The sequence below is a fragment of the Peromyscus leucopus genome, chromosome 14 (assembly GCF_004664715.2).
Source record: "Peromyscus leucopus breed LL Stock chromosome 14, UCI_PerLeu_2.1, whole genome shotgun sequence".
NCBI lineage: Eukaryota > Metazoa > Chordata > Mammalia > Rodentia > Cricetidae > Peromyscus > Peromyscus leucopus.
In genome coordinates, this window is record NC_051075.1 from 42872919 (window position 1) to 42889577 (window position 16659).

Genomic DNA, 16659 nt, shown 5'->3' on the forward strand with positions numbered 1-16659 from the left:
GACTTAAATGAAGCAATACAAAGGAAGTAGGCAGTTCCTCACACTAGATCCATAGAGTCAGAATTTCTCAAGCATAGGGATGAGAACAACTTCTACACAAACATCCACATGGCTAAGGTACAGTTTTCACACACAGCAAGCAGATAGCAATGTATTTCAACTGTCCCTTGCCTTCGTTTCAGAATTATGCCCCAGAGCTCAAAGACAGGAAGCATTCATCATGAATGAAGATCAGAACAGACAAAAGTGTCTTCTTATGTAAGCAGAAAAATCAAATAAAGGTGCCTCATTACTTGCTATTTCCTATTCTCCCAGTACTAATTCCCTCGGCAGACAGACCACTTTGTCTCAGTGGAAAACTCATGCAAAATAACACGGGCCTGCATCATTGCTCAATTTCAAAGATAAGAATGTCTGTCATTAAATCTGTGTATTGCCCAACCAGTAGACACAAGGAACAGAATCTAAAGTCTCGGACCAGAGCCACCACATTCCAATTTGTAACCTAAGGCTGACTTTAAACCTCCAAACCTTTTCTACACTTCGAGTTTCACCCTGACCCCACTTTCATCACTATGATTGATGGTTTAGAAGTCATTTTTCTCTCAAACTAAAATTTGGGAGCTTTTCCATTCAGAGACTCTATCATGATCATCTTTTACTAAATGCCCTCCAATGCTCAGTAGGAAATTCCACCTAAACCCCAAGGTGGCCAATCACTAAACACACATGAAGGGAGTGGCAGATCTGCCAAAAAAAAATGGAACATTTTTTGCATGTGAGGATAAGACTACACATAGGATGGAACTCTTCAGAGATGTGAGCACAGTAACCCAAAACCAAGGAACCCCATCTTATCTAGAGAGATTTCCTCCTGACTGTTCACTCCCATAATTAACAAGAAATGCATACTCTAAGGAAACATGAACTGTAATGTCTCAACAGAATAGCACTTACATAGAAATTGAATAGCAGTTAGGCAGGAATTGAAAATAGGAGATGTTCAGTTAGAGAGGGTCTCTACCTTGAGCAAGCATAAGGTCTGCCTCAACTCCTTCAGAAACCACAGAATGCCTAATCCTTTGATATTTAGAGATCTTTGTAAGAATTCAATTATTTTTTGAAGTGTAAGATCAAAGTGAGTGGACCAGGAATATATAATTCATCAAAATACAAATATAAAATACAAATCATTATTAGAACACCTATGGTTGATAAAAGCAGCAGAAAAGAAGCCATGTGGATGACAACAGGGTTAAACTAGAAAGCAGTATCTAGAAAATGTCTCCAGTACTGGGAAATTAAGTAACACACTTGTAAATATCAACTATGTCAATGGAGAATTTGAAAGAGAAATTAAGCCTATTTTGAACGATATGGATATGAAAAGACAACCTGACACCATTTGTGGGGCACAATGAAGGCAGTGTGTAGAGAGAAATGAATAAGTTACAACTAAAAGGATTCTACAGCTAGCTTTCCTATGTGACAAAGTTGCAAATGGAATAAAGGAAACATTTTTAATTAGAATGGGAAGCAATGTAGTTCAAAATAAGAAATCAATAAAATTAATAAAGCCAAATAGTTTTTTTTCCAAAAAGATCAATATAATAAGTTCCTAACTCAATGAACAAAAATTGAGTGGGAGGAGAAGAAAGAGAAAGAAAGGGAAAAAGAAAGGTAGAGAAGAAAGGAGTACAAAGACATGTTAGATAACACCTTCATAAAATTTAAAATCTCAGAAATATCCTAAACATGTCTAAAGAAGATTATGAACAATAATCTATGACAATAAATTTGACTGCTGTAATGAAATGAGAAAACTTTATCTGTTAAAACTCATATAAGAAGAAATAGGCCATCTAAATAAGAATATATCTATTAAATAAAATTAGTGAATAATAACCTTTACAATGATAATGTATTACACTCAGACGGGTTCAGCAGTGGATTCTCTCAGACATTCAAGAAAGAAACTGCTCCAATTCTCTACAGCTTCCAAAAGATAAAAGCAGAGAGAATACTCTTGGCATGTCATGAGACCACCGATACCCCAACAACAAAGCTAAAGACATTAAGAAAACTATAGACTAATGTCTCTCATGACTATAAATGCAGAACCCTAAACAATATATTGGGAAACTGAATCTAGCAATGTAGAATAAAACATTATACACGGTGATTAAGTAGAATTATGCCAAGATTGCAAAGCTGATTCAACATTTGAAAGACAAACCACCAAGAAGGAAATTTGGATGATCATATCAATGAATCTAGAAAACGCATTTGACAACATGTAACACAAAATCAGCAAACTAAGAATATATACATCATCCTGGTCTACAAAATGAGTTCCAGGACAGCCAGGGCTACACAGAGAAACCCTATCTCGGGGGCAGGGGATGGGGAGATGGAGAAAAAAGAAAAGGAAAGAATATATACATGTCTTCAATTTAAAAATAAAAAGACTTACAACAAATATCATATCTAATAGTGAAAAACTGTTTTTCAACTAAGATCAGGGACAAAATAGATATGCCTCCCCTCTTACTACTTTTATATAACGTCATAATAGAAATCCCTACTATTTCAAGAAGACAAGAAGAAAGAAAATAGAATATTAATTGAAAAGTAAGGAAAATAAAGTTAATATTAAATAGACAACTATAATTCTGTAAATCAACAGTGCACACATGAGATTTGACATTTAAATCACAACACTATATTACTGCCCACAAAAATGAAGTATGCAAATATAAAAATGTGCATAAGAGCTATATGAGGAAATATACAAAATTTGTAGAAACTGTGCCAAAAATGGGGGCTAGAGAGATGTCCCAGTAGTTCAAGTGCTTGGCATCAAAGCATGAGGGCTAGCATTCAGGTCCCCAGCTCTCACATAAACAGTGGCAAGTATGGGAGCTGACTTATAACCCCAGTACTCAGAAGAGAATCTCTGTTTGGAACAAGATGGCTAGCTAGACTAGTCAAATCAAGGAGATCTGAGTTCGACCAAGAAACTCTTCCTCAAAATATAAGGTGGAAGGAAATAGTGAAAGACATTCAATGACAACCTCTGACCACCACAAACATGCTCACACACAGTCACACACGATTGCATGTATACCTGCACATACATGTATGCCCACACTCTTGTGAACATGCATAGATACATATGCCACATACACAAAAAAGGACACCAAAAATTAAGCTATACCCCATGTTTATGAATAGTAACACTCACTATTACCTACATACTAATTCTTCCTAATTTGAACTATTAATAAGAGAACATTCCAATCAATATAACCATAAATTTTTAGTGGATACCAACAAAATAATTCTGAAATATATATGGAGAGGTAAAATGAAATATTCAACATATTATTGAAGAAAAGGTGCTACCTGGTTATAAGGTTTGCTATAAGCTCCAGAAATCAAGAGAGTGTGGGATTGGTAAAAGAATAGACAAACAGATGTATACAGTAGAACACATAGCCCAGAAAACTCACAATTACTCAACTGATTTTTGACAAAGGGACAAAGTAGAACACTGTAACATGATGTTTTTTTTTTTAATTTTCAACAAATGGTAATAGAACAACATGTATCCACATGCAAAGAACAAGAGATATCTCAAAGTAGTTTTACGTTGAATTTCCCTGATGGCTAAGGATGTTGAACATTTCTTTAAGTAATTTCTCAGCCATTTGAGATTCCTTTGTTGTGAATTCTGTTTAGATCTGTACCCCATTTTTAAATTGGATTATTTGGTTTGTTGATGTCTAGTTTCTTGAGTTCCTTATATATTTTGGATGCTGGCCCTCTGTCAGATGTGGAGTTGATGAAAATATTTTCCTATTCTGTAGGCTGTTGTTTTGTCTTATTGACAGTGTCCTTAGCCTTTCGGAAGCTTTTCAGTTTCTTGAGGTCCTATTTATTGATTGTTGATCTTAGGGCCTGTGCTATGGGTGTTCTGTTTCATCTTACACCTGTCAGAATGGCTAAGATCAAAAACAGAAGTGACAGCTCATGCTGTCGAGGATGTGGAGCAAGGGGAACACTCCTTCTTTGCCAGTAGGAGTGCAAAGTTGTACAGCCATATGGAAATCAATATGTAGTTCTATAGAAAATTGGGAATCAATCTACCTCAAGACCGAGTTATACCACTCTTAGGCATATACCCAAAGGACTCTTGTTCATCTATGTTCATAGTGGCTTTATTCATAATAGCCAGAAACTAGAAACAACCTAGATGTCCCTCAACTGAAGAATGTATAAAGAAAATGTGGTATATATATACAATGATGTATTACTCAGCTATTAAAAACAATGACATCATGAAATTTGAAGGCAAATGGATAAAACTATAAAAGAATTATCCTGAGTGAGGTAACCCAGACCCAGAAAGAAAAACATGATATATACTCATCTTTAAGTAGAAATTAGCTGTTAGGTAAGGGATACTCATGCTGTAATCTACAGATCCAGAAAGGCTAAATAACGAGGGCTCAAGGGGGAGACACATGGATCGTCTGAGAAATAGAATAGGTTTTAAGAGTGGACTGGAGGCAGGTGGGATGGGAACAGGAGTGATAAGGCAGTAGGGGGTAAGATGATTGAAACTGGGGGACATTTGGGGCAATATGGAAACATACTGTAGTGGAAACTCCCCGGAATCTTCAAGGGTGATCCTAAGATGCCTAGTAAATGGGGGATATAGAACTTGAATTGGCCATCTTCTGTAACCAAGCAAAGCTTCCAGCAGCAGGTCTGGGACACCCACCCAGCCACAAAACATTCAACCTACAATCTGTCCTGCCTGCAAGATGTGCTGGGGTAATGGCAGCATTGAGCTTCTGGGAGTAGCCAACCAATGACTGCTATAACTTGATGTCCATGCCACAGGAGAGAGCCCATGCCTGATACTGCCTGGATGGCCAAGAACCAGAAGCTGGACAGCCCAAAGACCCAGGATAGAACCAAACATGACTGAGGAAAAAATTCAACAAAATTATTACTAATGATATTCTGCCATATTCATAGATCCATGACTAACTAACCCAATAGTCATCAGAGAGGCGTCATCCAGCAATTGATGGGATCAGAGGCAGAGAACCACAGCCAAACACTAGGGGGAGCCAGGGGAACCCTGCAGAAGACAGGGTTGGGGAAGTGATTTCCAGGAGACAAAGGGGTGGAAGACACCAAGAGAACACAGCCCACAGAATCAACTAAGCAGGGCTCAGAGGGGATCACAGAGGCAAGGGGCAATCAAGGACCCTGTGTGGATCTGAGCTAGGACCTCTGCATATACATTATGGTTGTATAGCTGAGTATTGTTGTGGGACTCTTAAAAGTAGGAGTGGGGGGGGGTGTCTCTGACTCTTTTGCCTTCTCTTGGGACCCTTTTCTCCCTACTAGATTGCTTCATCTAGCCTTAATATGAGGGTTTATGCCTAGTCTTATTGTAACCTGTTATGTGGTGTTCAGTTGTTATCCCTAGGAGGCATGCTCTTTTTTTTTTTTTTTTTTATTTTAAGGGAAAGTAAGGAGGAGTAGATCTGGGTAAGAAGGGAGATAAGGGGAAGGACTAGGAAGAGTCAGGGGAGAGGAGACTACAATTAGGATGTAATGTATGAGAGAAGAATTGAAGGAAAAAATAAGGGGAAAGAAAGATAGTACTTGGCCATTGTCAATGCCCTTCATAAAAATTAACTCAAAATGGATCACATACTTGAATTAAAAACAGAAAGTATAAAGCTTGTGGCAGGGAGCAGGGGAGGAGTAACAAAGATGTCTCAGTCCATTTTCTGTTGTTAACACAATACAATTCACTGAGCATTTTATAAACAAAGTTTATTTGAGTTTGTGCCTCTGGTCCATGGTTTAAGGGACATAGTTTATGAAATCTATCTTGCTAAAAATTCTAAGGTAGCTCAAGGCATCACCAGGCAAGAGCCAGGAAGCATATAAGAGACCTACCTAAACAGTTGCTGATTACAGGCCTACTTTTCAGAAAATCCAGTGATCTATTGGTCCCATAAATAGATCAGTCCACTCACAAGGCAGAGCCCTAATCACCTCTAAAATGTCTTATCTGGCTCCACCTCTTACAATTTCATAATGAGGATTAAATTTCATACTGAGTTAAAGGGGAGACAGTCCATCTTCAAATCACAGTGAAAGAAGAACATTGAGGTGGCTTTAGTTATAGTAATAACTCTTTGGGGGGGAATATGTGTATGTGTGGAGGTGGGTATGCACCTATGTATTCTATGTATAAAAATCAGAGGACAACCTTGGATATTATCTTTTGGGTGCTGTCCACCTTCAGAGTGTGTGTGTGTGTGTGTGTGTGTGTGTGTGTGTGTGTGTTTGTTTGTTTGTTTGTTTGTCAACAGAGTCTCTCATACGCCCCTAATACGCCAAGTAGACTAGACTGGCTTTGTAATGATCCCCAGATATCTGTCTCTCTCTCTGCCTCCCAAGTACTAGGGTTCCAAGCACATACCAACATGCCTGGCTTTTTTCATGTAGGTTATTGAGCTCAAACTCAGTCCTTATGTTTGGGGAAAAAAACATATTTTGCTGAAAAAGCCATTTTTCTAGCCAATGACAATTTTTGGGCATAACAACAAAGATAACATCCATGAAAACAAAATGACAATTTAACCTTTAAAAACATGTAAAATTCTGCTTTGTGAAAGATGTTATCAAGAAAGGAGACATATTGCAGACTAGGAGAAAACACATTCAATAGACAGACCTGGTAAAGAACTGTTACCCAAAAGAAAACAAGGAGCTCCTAAAACTCAAAAAAAAAAAAAACCTACCTGGACGTGGCAGTACACACTTATAATCTCAGTACTTAAGAGTTGGACACAAGAGGATCAGGAGTTCAAAACCAGCCTCCTCTACTTAGTGAGCTCAAGGCCGACCTAAGGTATCTTGAAACTCTGTCTCAAAAGTTCTTTTAAAAACTAATTAATAAATGAATAAAGCATATTTTTGATAACTTACTGAAGAAAATATTCAGATGACACTTAAGCATTTGAAAAGATGTTCAACATCATTACATTATTAGGTAACTACAAAGTAAAATATCTCCCATCATAGATCCAATCAAATAGCCAAAAATCCAAAATACTAAATCTAACAAATGTTGACAAAGACATGGGACAACAGACTCCCATCTCATCCACTGCCGATGGGAATGTACAGTCATTTTGACAGAAAGTTTGGTAGTTTCTCACAAAACTAAGCATGCACCATATGATGCAGCAATCTTGCTCCTCTGCACTGACTGACTTAAATGTGCTGGAAGTTTATATCTGCATATAAATCTGCACACAAACATTTGCAGCAGACTGTCTCATTACTGGAAAACCTGGGAAGCATTCAAGATATCGTTCAGTAGGTGAATAAATTTGCATGCATCTAGACAATGATACATTACTGAGCACTAAGAATGAGCTATCTATCGACACTTGAAATCCCACAGAGGAACTTTGAATGCCTGTTACTATGAGAAAGGAGATAACACAGAAAGCCTGCCAACCATTGGTCCCAATTATATGGCACAATTATATGCCATAGTGTTTAATGGCAACACTATGGAGACCCCTAAAGGATTGATGATTGTGAGGAGTTTATAGGTAAGAATGAACGAAGATGCAGAGCAAGGACGGCTTTCAGGACAGTCAAACCAAATGCCTATACTGAAACAGTGTATTTGTGTCCCTGTACACCATCAAAACCAGCAGCACACACTAAACAAAGGCTGAACCCTCAGGTAAATGCAAGCTTTGAGTGGCAATGTGGTGTGCCATCCAAGTTGACCAACTGTAATAAATGCACATGCTGGTGTGGGACTCCGACAGTGGATGAATCTGTATGTATAAGGGGACAGATGTATGGGAAACCTCTGTACTTCTGCCTCAATTTTACTATGACTCCAAACTGTTCTTTGAAAAGGTCTATTTTATAAACATCCTTAAAAGCTTAGCTTCGAAACGTCTTAAGAGTGAATGTCAATATGGTGTCATCCACTGGGAAATGGCAGGAAGGACTGAGGAATGCTCAGTGATTTGTCCCCTACATGTTAAAACATATTCCTCAATGCATCAACGTTGAGAAAGGATACCTAATGGGAGGCTTTTAGTTCCTGAGTGCTCCATCTCATGAATAACTAATGTCACAGATGTAAGTCAGTGTCTCCAACCTTCTGCCATGTGAGACACTGCAATAAGATCTTCACCACCACCTACACACACACACACACACACACACACACACACACACGCGCGCGCATGCACGTGCACACTAATCCTTTCACCTGTGTTTACAACATCTGGAACGAAAACTTATAACTTACCAACCTGTTGGAAACAGACCAAGCTAGGCCACTGATTTAATAAAGTTAAATCAATCTACCAATCTATAATATCCCCATCAAAGTTCTAATACCATTTTTAAAGAAACAGACAGAAAAAAAACTTAAAATTCACAGGTAAGCACAAAAGATCCCAATATCCAGAGCAATCCTAAGGGAAAAGAACAATGCTGGAAGTACTATCATTCTGATTTTGAATGAAACTAAAGAACCATAGTAAAAAAAAATAATAATAATCAGAATAGATTTTTAGATAAAATTGGAGATGTAGATCAATGGAACTCAGCAAAGGACCCAGATATAAACCCTCATAGCTATAACCACATGATTTTTTTTTGAGATTATAATACAATTATAACATTTTCCCCTTCCCTTTCCTCCTGCCAAACTCTCTCATATATTCCTCACCACTCTTCTTCAAATTTATGACCTCTTTATTTGCTAATTGTTATTGAATGCATATATGTATATGTAAATATGTGTGTGGGAATATATATGTATTATGTATACATGTATATATAATGTATAACCTATTGAGTCCTTATAGTGTTCCTTGTATGTATATTTTCAGGGTTGACCATTTGGCATTAGACAATCAATTAGTGTGCTCTTCCCTGGGGAAGACTACCTCTCCTCTCCCAGCTTTCCTCTGTTGCCTATTGTTCTTGGTGTACATTGAGGTCTCATGAACATTTCCCATCCAGCTTGGTATGTTCACTGGGATCACCCTTGTTTGGCTCACATTTAGGGGTTCATATTGGTGAGGCATTAGTGTGGAACTTCTTTCTGAGGTTAACTGGGAGACACAATTTCACAGCAAACTCCCTGGTCTTCTGGTTTTTTGTTGTTGTTGTTGTTTTCATTTCAGGAGAGGGAACCATAAGATTTTTGACAAATATGCCAAAATATATGGGGGAAAGAGCCTCTTTAACAACTGATGTTAGGAAAACTGCATCTCTTCATGTAAAAGAATGAAGTTAGATCTCTCCCCATCTCTCACTAAACTCCAGATAGAGCAAAGACCTTAATGTATGAGTTGAAACTTGAAAACTGATTAAAAAAAATTAGGCAAAACACTTCAAGATTCAGGTATAGGCAAGGACTTTCTTAACAAAGCTCCAGTCACTCCATAGACAATACCAACAATTGACAATTGGAATCTCAAAATTTAAAAGCTTCTACTCATAAAATAAAAAAATTAATAACCTAAATACACCTAGTACTGAATGGAGCAATCTTGGCTAGCTATACGTATAACAAGGGACTAGTATTGAGGATATATGTGTGTGTGTGTGTGTGTGTGTGTGTGTGTGTGTGTGTGTGTGTGTGTGTGTATGAGCTTACAAAGCTAAATAAGAAAAATTCAAATCACACAATCAATAAATCAGCTAATGAAATAGACAAGTCTCAAAAGATGTATTATGAATGACCAATAAACACTTGAAAAGTATTCAACCTCATTAGAGAAATAATTAAAACAACACTGAGATCTATGTCTTCTTACTCAGAATGGTAGTCATCAAGGAAAAAAAAACAAATACGATGTGGACAAAAGGAAACCCTTTCACAGTGCTGGTGAAATGTAAACTAGTCCAGCCACTCTGAAAATAAGAAGTTTCTTCAAAATACTAAAAATAGATCTCCTATATGACCAAACTGTACCCAAAGGACTCTGATTCAACATACTAAAGAGAAACTTGTACATACGTGTTCATTTCATCCTCTCTATTCACAGCAGTCAAGTTACAGAATCAGTTCATGTGTCCAACAACAGAGGAACTGGTAAAGAAAACGTGGTTCATGAACATATGAAATTTGTTTGAGCTATACAGAACAAGGTTATGTCCTTTAGAAAAAAAGGGAGGTATTGGGAATAGCCATATTAAGTTAATTGAGCCAGCTCATAAAGACAAATATTGTGTGTTTTCTCTTATTTATGGCTCCTATGTTGTATACACATACATAAAAATCCTGTATGTTCATAAGACATGAAAGTAGAAACAAACTAACTAGGAAAATAAAGATGACTCATGCGGGGAGGAAAGAGGCAGAGGGGGAACTGTTCGGCACATAGTACTTGTTTGTTTAAAAACAGCTTCATACAGCACAGTACAGTGTACAACGACTATTCGGAGTTAATGGCAGAAGAACTAATACAGAAGAAACTGAATGCAGTCCCTTCCTGGTCCTCTCAAACATTACATTCAATGATGTGTTTTAATTTTAAAAATAATAGCAAGTCAGTTGTATAAGTAATGGCGTCCACCATTACTATTCCCAGCAGAAGATCTGAAGCAGCAAAGGGGACAGAGAGTCTGACAAAACTCATTAGCAACTACAAGCATGATTGCCCTTGTCTGGTTTCTAAATTCTGACTATGATGACTAAAGGTAAAATTACAATTTTAAATGTATGAGGTAACATGAAATCTTCATGTGGCAGTTTGACAAGCATAATTATGAACAAATAATAATGCAGACACTGTTTTCAAAAGGAGTGTTCTAAAAGTTAAAAATTTTATCGACTTCCACGTAGCCATTACCGATTCCTCCAATTTCCCTTCAGCTTCATTGAATGAGTGGTCTTTTTCCTTTTGCCTTGTTCTGACCCATTTTTCAGGCTTACCATGTAGTCATATTACATCCCATCATCCCATCCCTGTAACCCCCTTGCTACTGACCAGAGTGTTGTCTACAGACCCAAACTTTATGTACTTTATTTACACCAGCTCTCCTGACATCCCCAAATCAAGTACTCTAGACCCCTAGTGCTGGTTCAAATGCTCACTACAAATGAGCTTGATTCTATTCTTAGGATTCATGAGAGAATATCTTTTATCCTCCATTTACAATTTTTAGAAAATTTATATTCCTTATTTTCAGACCAGAAGCTTTCTGTAATGGGTTCTGTCTTTTCTGCCTCATAGTTTTCTTTAAAAATCACGTATCCAGTTCACAAATTTCTAATAAATCTAATTTGTCTTCAGAGAGCGTATCAAGAGTCTTGAAAATAAAGTGTCACTAAGCTCTCTAAAGTCATTCTGCACACGTACGGAAATAAAAGATTAAACTGGAATTTTCAGACTCGTACTCTCTCTTATTCCCCAGTCCCTACTTGCTGGTGTGGTTCCTCCTGCTTAAGCTCCATTTTTAAGTCATTGTAGAATTCACCGAGACCTCAGCAACACCACTCTGTTCATGTCATCAGTGTATATCCATGCAGTGGAGAAATACAGTGGGGACATATTCTTCACCACCCCAGGATTTACACTGAAATCATACAGAGGAAACCCAACAAATGAAATATCAGTTGCCTCCTAGACTTGTAGAATCTTTCAAGTGAAACTCATTAGTGTCTTTCCAAACTTATTCCTTGTAACCGCCTTGTGAGAAAGAAAGGCAAGGCTGAGAAGAAAGCATGTCGTAGACTAGGCAGAAGACTACAGATCATCCAAAGACTAATAATAAAATTAAAATAATTTTAAACCACTTTAATGTACACGTGTGTACACAGTGAAGATGTAATATGAATGTGCTAAATGGAAGTTTTGAGATGGATGCAAAGAAAGAGAAAGCTTCCTGAAAGAGAAAGCTGGGTGCTACGTAATGAATGGTTAACAGAGAGCCACATCTTCAAGAGCTGAATCAGGGGGAGGCCAGGGATGCGTTAAATACAGTACAAGAAGGAAAGAGACGGACATGTGGAATGTACTAACAACAAGGTAAAAGAATAACACAATTAGAGGAGAAAACAAAGAACAATGTGGAACCAAAATATAGTATGCTAATTCTAAGGAAAGAGAACAGGGACTGGAAAGATGGCCGAGTGGGTAAAGGCATATGTTGCTCTTGCAGAGGACCCAGGTTCAAGTCCCAGCCACTATATAGTGGCTCACAACCATCTGCAACTCCAATCCCACAGCATCTGATGTCCTGTTCTGACCTCACAGGTACCAGGTGCAAACACTGTAGTGTACATGTGTACATGCAGGTGAAACACTCATGCATATAAAATAATAAGATGAGTAAGTCTTTCAAACATTACAGAAGATGAACAGAAGTCCTTGTGTTATTTGGGAGAGAGGTAAAGATTCTCACAAGCTTTGGGACTTAAGTCAAATGCTGATGTAAAAATGTAAGAGTCATAGATTATGAGGGATATATTCAATCCATTAGAAAGGGTCTAGTGAATTGAGAGAAACCTTAGTCCACACAGAAGAGAGTAAACTACAAAGGAAGCAGCACAAAAAAGAAAAGCGTGTAAAATGGAAAATATACTGCTCTAAATAAGTCAGGGTGCATTTAATCACAGTAAATATGAATAAATTAAACCGCACAGTGTGAACACACTCAGAATCTATCTATTCTTCATAAAATATACATTGAATGTAATAATCTACAATTACAGAACATTAAATGTAGCAATATACATGCCAAGTGCACACGAATGATGCAAAAGCAAATTTAGCTGCATTAGTGTCAGGCAAAAAAGCATTATTATGGTCAACAAGAGTTAGAAAATACTGATAAAGAAATCTCCCGGAATGCAACAATGAGATGATGATTTGGAAAGCAGCTGAGAATAAACAGGGAAATTACAGGGCTTGTTCAACATATTTAAACAAAAAGTGTTTCAGAAGGGAGAAAATGGAGGAAAACAGAAAAGAGGGAGATACATCATAAAAATAAATTATAAAACACACTTTTTGAAATTGAAGAAGACCACTTTGTCAATAGCTGTGGAAATGTATGAAAAGGGCCCCATGCTAAGGCACATTCATCAGACAGTTTCTAAATCTTGGGACACAGTAGATACGTTGAACCTTTACAAAGGAAAAACAGGTCACATGTAAAGGATCAGAAACTACAATGGTTTCAAGTTTCTTAAATGAAATCATGGAAAGGTAGAATGCAGTGGTATCATATCTTCCAAATGCCTGAAGGAAAATTACTTTAAGCCAATAATACTGCAGCTAGCCAAAACTCTTGATCGGGCAGGAAAATGATGAGACATTTGTTTAAATCCATGATGGTGAATGAATAGCTCTTGCATTGGTATAGTACGGGGACATTTAAACAGGAGTGGATGGATAACTTGACATTTGAACTTCTGATAAGTACATAGAAATGAGCAACCCTTGGGAAGAACAGAAAAGACTGAGAAGGAAAAGTAACCACAGGATGCTGCCGGATGCTTCAGCTACGAAGAGTCTATTGATTATAATCACTCAGTGTTTATTGAACCAAAAGGATGACCTACCTATATGAGAATAAGTTGATGGCATTGGAGCAGGTAAGAAAGGAGTCTGAAAGCTCAGATTCCGGGATGAGAAGACAAAGATGAGGCCTAAGGCTGAAACCCCAGAGGGAAGATAGATAGTTGTATTCCTCAATGTCGTGGAAACACAGTAAAACAAATAAACAGATCTCCTAAACAATTTAAGTCATTCCCTCTAGACTTGTTCTTTTTTCCATAGGTATTGCTGACTGTGCTTCACAGAGGCTATACCTGTTTACACTCCCTGGAGCAATGTGTGACAGTGACTCCTCCCACACTGCTTTGTCTTTTCAGGTCCTGGGAGGAGCAGGTGCCCAGCCAGAGTAATCTGTGCAAGAATTTGACTAAGATAAATGCCTGGGGGCTAGAAAAGACAGAGGATAGGAAGTAGGTGTGAAACTTCAAAACAATGCAGATCCGGCACCAATAAAAGAGTGAACAGACAATTTGGCAAAGGAGCATTCAGAATGCAGCGCAGAAAGAGGGAGGCCGTGAACTTGAAGGAGAGCGAGGGTGGGTGTATGGAAGGGTTTGGAGGGAGGAAAGGAAAAGGAGAAATGGTGGTTAACATACAATCTCAAAGGTAAATAATCAACAAAACAAAAGTTGTCCCACGGTCACTTTTCATGAAAGGCCTCCCTCTATACTTAGTCACCAGCTGGGAGCAGCTTTGGGAAAACGTAGCTTCAGGGGGACACTCCAACAGACCCAAAAACCAGCCACCTTCGGACAACGGTGTTGAGTGGTGCGTTGTCTGCTTCTAGCTACTGGCCACACAAAGAGTTAAAGGGGGAGGGGCCTGAGCTCCTGCTCTTCTTGCTTTCCACAGTGTAAGTATTCCCACTGTGGCCAGCTTCAAGGGACCAAGGCGACACCTCTGAATTCTGAGCTCGAAATAAGTGGGAACAACTGGCTTTCCAAGCCAGAGCTTGGCCCAGGACATTGCTGCACACACTGTACAGCGAAGGGAAATACGAGCAGCAGACCTCCTCGGCCACCATACTCACCAACCTGGTGTTTGTAATACAGCTCTGACCTTTCAGGATTATGACTGAAAATGGGATCTCAGAGTAGACTACATTACACTGTCCTTAGGATGAATGAGATTAAGTGTCCTTTAAAATAGTTCTATGTTGGCGTATTTGGACACAATCAAGCTTGTAATCATAGATACATTTCACTATTGTGGAATGGCTTTACTTATGCTCTTTTCTGCGGATTGAGTCACACTTTTCTTTATCAACTGGCAAAAACATACACACTTAGTGTGTACATATTGCTCTGACTTATATAGACATCATGGAATGACAAAATGCTGCTAATTAATACATGTCTTGCCTCTATCCATTATCGATTTTGTGTTGAGAACAATTACTCCTTGCTATGGTTTGGATGTTGACCAGCCCCCAAAGACCTATATTTAGGGGCTTCTTCACCAGGGTGGTACTGTGGGCCTTTAGGAGATAGGGACTAAAGGAAAGCACTCAAGCCACTGGGAGTGTGATTTAAAATGGACTAGAGGGCCTGCCTATATCTCTATATATTTCTGGGGTAAGGCATGGCTGCATGTGCCACTACGTGCTTCCACCAATTCTTACCCGAGACACAGAGAAATGGGGCTTCTGCATCTTGTTCTTGAACTTCCAAAGCTATGAATAGAACAAACTCTCACTCTTATAACTAACCTGTCTAGGTATCTTGTTAGAGTAACACAAATTTGACTAGTAGATCCCTACTCTTTTGTATCAACCCAGTCTTTCAGCAGCTTTTAAGAATTTAGTATATTTTTAACTGTGTCATCGTGTAGCACAGCAGACCTCTTAAACTCAACCCTTCCGACTGACTGAAATTTTGTAGTCTTAGTTTAACATCTTCCCAAACACCCCAGAGCCCCATCATTCCACTCTCTACTTCTGTGAGATTAGCTTCATTCAAATCCACACATGACTGATGGTTTTATTAGAATGTTTATGCCTATGTTCTAAGTAACTTAAATCATCATATGCTCATGTAACAATCCAGGTGGAAAATGTAATAATGCTTATTGTCTTTTATCCTATTGTTGGCATTTTCAAAGTCAATGCCTTCTAATTCTCTCCAGAAAGTAATTTTGAAAGAAATAAATGTACTTTTCACAGCTTGATGTATGCAGAATCTAAAATTAGAGAATTGATATTGTTCATCAATTTTTCCATAAAATAATAGTTATGTGTATAGTATCAAAATAAAAAGTCAACATTTAATTTGGGGAAGATAAGTTTAAATATCAATGTAGTTGGCTGAAAGAGAAAATGTATTAAAGTCATCAAAGAAAGGATTCAGTCTGCTCCCAGCATACATGGGACAACAACCACAGTAAAGACTGCACAGTGGAGAACTTTCCAATGATGTGGTCTAGCAAGACATTGTAGAATCTTTAGGGAAAGCAACACGGTAACATTATCATTTTTAAAATATTTTAATAACAGATATTTTAGGCTGCCTGATTTATGTTTTATTATTGGTTTTGTTCTACCAGCTTGCTATAGTAATTTATAAGTCATCCACCCTTAAACCAGAGAGAAGAAGCTGTGAGTGAAGGGATGTTTGTAGATTGGACATGGTTTAAATATTCCTATTCTCATAAACACCATAGAGCATAACCCTGAGTGAGGTCAATCATCAGAAGTCATCAATTACACTTTCTACCTACAACTGCATTCATAAGGAATTTAAAGCAAAAGCAGAAATCAAAACTACTTCTTCATGAAGATACTTTGGTTTTTATGTTAACTCTTAACACTGCCACCATATGTGCCTTGAGGGAAGAAGTCACAAGGTTTGTAAGGGCATGAAGTTTCCAAAATTGCTGTCTTTCAAAGAAAATGCATCTTTGTTTCCTAAACTCATCATCTGGTTGTAAACTATATTTGACTTCAAATGCTTCCATTTTTATCTTCCTCCTCCTATGATCCTCCTCTTCCTCTTCCTCCTCCACTTGCTCCTCT

General features: G+C 38.0%; 1 protein-coding gene across 1 annotated transcript in view; it reads right to left on the reverse strand.

Annotated features, from left to right (window-relative positions):
• Kcnh5 (potassium voltage-gated channel subfamily H member 5) overlaps positions 1 to 16659 on the reverse strand; it is a 297452-nt gene that overhangs the window by 221750 nt on the left and 59043 nt on the right. The window lies entirely within an intron of this gene.